Source organism: Arachis ipaensis, chromosome B8, assembly GCF_059453495.1.
Source record: "Arachis ipaensis isolate K30076 ecotype BB chromosome B8, ASM5945349v1, whole genome shotgun sequence".
Taxonomy (NCBI): domain Eukaryota; kingdom Viridiplantae; phylum Streptophyta; class Magnoliopsida; order Fabales; family Fabaceae; genus Arachis; species Arachis ipaensis.
The window spans coordinates 115941611-115944737 of NC_142443.1; the positions used below are offsets into that span (position 1 = coordinate 115941611).

At 35.0% G+C, this 3127-nt stretch overlaps 1 non-coding gene across 1 annotated transcript; it reads right to left on the minus strand.

Moving 5' to 3' along the window:
* Positions 1-2713: 2713 nt before the first annotated feature.
* LOC148549345 (small nucleolar RNA R71) lies at positions 2714-2821 on the minus strand. The gene has a single exon (XR_015898049.1). It is a non-coding gene; the product is annotated as a small nucleolar RNA R71 (small nucleolar RNA).
* Between the last annotated feature and the right edge of the window lie 306 nt (positions 2822-3127).

Consider the following 3127-nt stretch of genomic DNA (forward strand, 5'->3'; position numbering starts at 1 on the left):
TGACAATGGTGATGCCCAACATAAAGCTTGCCATGGAAAGGAGTATGAATGATTGGAAGAAGGCAACAGGAAAGCAGAGGTTCAGGGGGAACAAATCATCTTCATACGCTTATCTGAAATTCCAACCGAAGAATTGCATAAGTATCTCTATCTTTATTTTATATTTTATTTATCTTTTAATTATCAATTCTTCATCACCATCTGAATTCGCTTGACTGAGATTTACAAGGTGACCATAGCTTGCTTCATGCCGACAGTCTCCGTGGGATCGACCCTTACTCACATAAGGTATTACTTGGACGACCCAGTGCACTTGCTGGTTAGTTGTGCGGAATTGTGACAAAGTGTGATTCACGTTTGAGAGCTCCAAGTCTTTGGCGCCATTGTTGATGATCACAATTTCGTGCACCAAGTTTTTGGCGCCATTGCCGGGGATTGTTCGAGTTTGGACAATTGATGGTTCATCTTGTTGCTTAGATTAGGTAATTTTACTTTTTATTTTTGAAATTTTTTTTTTAAAAAAAAAGAAGAAATTTTTTTATTTTGTTCTTCAGAGTTTTTAAGAGTGAATTCTAGAGTTTCATGATGATCTGTTGAAGTCTGGCTGGCTGTGAAGCCATGTCTAATCTTATTGGACCGACGTTTCAACTTATCATCACAAGAGCTTGTTGATTTCTATCAATTTTGCTGTTGTTAGCAATGATCTGCTAAAGCTTGGCTGGCCATTGGCCATATCTAGTGTTTTGGACCGGAGCTTTCATTGAAAGCTTGGTTGGCTAGTAAGCCATGTCTAATTCCTGGACCGGAGTCTTAGACTAGCATTGCAATGATTCCTGGAACTCTTATTAAAAATTTTGAATCCCTTTCTTCTCCACTCAATTTTCAAAAAATCACAAAAAAAAATTTATAAAATCATAAAAATAAAAAATATTTTATGTTTCTTGTTTAAGTTTAGTGTCTATTCTTAAGTTTGGTGTCAATTGCATGTCTTTATTCTTCTAATTTTCGAAAATATGCAATATGTTCTTCATTAATCTTCAAGTTGTTCTTGATGATTTCATTGCTCTGATCTTTAAATTCTCTTGTTTTGTGTGTTTTATTGTTTCTCATATGTATTCTCAATTTGTTAGTGTCTCCTATATGAAAATTTTCAAGTTTGGTGTCCTGCATGCATTGTTTATTTGATCTTAGTTGCATTTTTTTTTTGTTATTTATCATCATTAAAAATTCAAAAATATTTTCAAAATTGTGTATTTTCAAGTCAATAATACAGAGAATTGAAGATTTAGAACATTCAGCAGAGGAATCAAACAGAAAAAGCTGGGCGTTCAAAACGCCCAGTGAAGAAGGAAAACTGGCGTTTAAACGCCAGCCAGGGTACCTGGCTGGGCGTTTAACGCCCAAAAAGGTAGGATTTTGGGCGTTAAATGCCAGAATGGATGCCATTCTGGGCGTTTAACGCCAGAAGGACACTAGAGGGAAGATTTTTTTTTAATTCAAATTTTTTTTCAAAACTTCATAATTTTTCAAAATCAAATCTTTTTCAAATCATATCTTTTCAATCATATCTCTTCAAAATCAATTTCTTTCCATTTTTTTTTATTTTCGAAAATCCTTGTTATAATTAAAGATTTACTTCAAAATTTTCTAGTTGTTACTTGCCTATTAAGAAAGGATCAAATTTTAAATTTTAAGAATCATATCTTCTAATTTCTTGTTAGTCAAGTAATCAACTTTAATTTTAAAAACTTTCTTTTTTAAAATTGATTTTCAATCATATCTCCTCAATCATATCTTTTCAATCACATGTTTTTCAAAATTAACTCTCAATCATATCTTTTTGATTTCTAATTTTAAAATCTTTTTCAAAAATCACTTAATTTCTTTCCCAATTTTAGTTTTCGAAAATCATCAATCAAATTTTCAAAATTCCTTTTAATTATTTCAAAATCCTTTACTTTATTTTCGAAAATTCTTCCCCTCTTCTCACATCCTTCTATTTAAAGGACTAACACTCTTCCTCAAGGTACAATTCGAACTCCCTCCTTCTTTATATGTTCGAATTTTCTTCTATCTACCTCCTCTTTCTATTCTTCTTTTCCTTTGACACCTCAAGGAATCTCTATACTGTGACATAGAGGATTCCCTACTTTCTTGTTCTCCTCTCTTTCATATGAGCAGAAGCAAATATAAAGGCATACTTGTTCAAGCTGATCCAGAACCTGAAAGGACCTTGAAGAGAAAGCTAAGAGAAGCTAAAGCACAATTCTCTTTAGAGGGCCTAACAGAGCTTTTCAAGGAAGAAGAAACCATGGCAGCCGAAAACAACAATGCCAACAATGCAAGGAAGGTGCTTGGTGACTTTACTACACCTACTCCCGACTTCTATGGGAGAAGCATCTCAATCCCTGCCATTGGAGCAAACAACTTTGAGCTTAAGCCTCAATTAGTTTCTCTAATGCAGCAGAATTGCAAGTTTCATGGACTTCCATTGGAAGATCCTCATCATTTCTTAGCTGAATTCTTGCAAATCTGTGACACTGTCAAGACCAATGGGGTTGATCCTGAACTCTACAGACTTATGCTTTTTCCTTTTGCTGTAAGAGACAGAGCTAGGACATGGTTGGATTCACAACCTAAAGAAAGCCTGAACTCTTGGGAAAAGCTAGTCAATGCCTTCTTGGCAAAGTTCTTTCCACCTCAAAAATTGAGCAAGCTTAGAGTGGAAGTCCAAACCTTCAGACAGAAGGAAGGAGAATCCCTCTATGAAGCTTGGGAAAGATACAAGCAATTGATCAGAAGGTGCCCTTCTGACATGCTTTCAGAATGGAGCATCATAGATATTTTCTATGATGGTCTGTCTGAACTATCCAAGATGTTATTGGATAGCTCTACTGGAGGATCTCTTCATCTGAAGAAGACACCTGCAGAAGCTCAGGAACTCATTGAAATGGTTGCAAATAACCAATTCATGTACACTTCTGAAAGAAATCCTGTGAATAATGGGTCAACTCAGAAGAAAGGAGTTCTTGAGATTGATACTCTGAATGCCATATTGGCTCAGAATAAAATATTAACTAAGCAAGTCAATATGATTTCTCAGAGTCTGTCTGGAATGCAAGCAGCA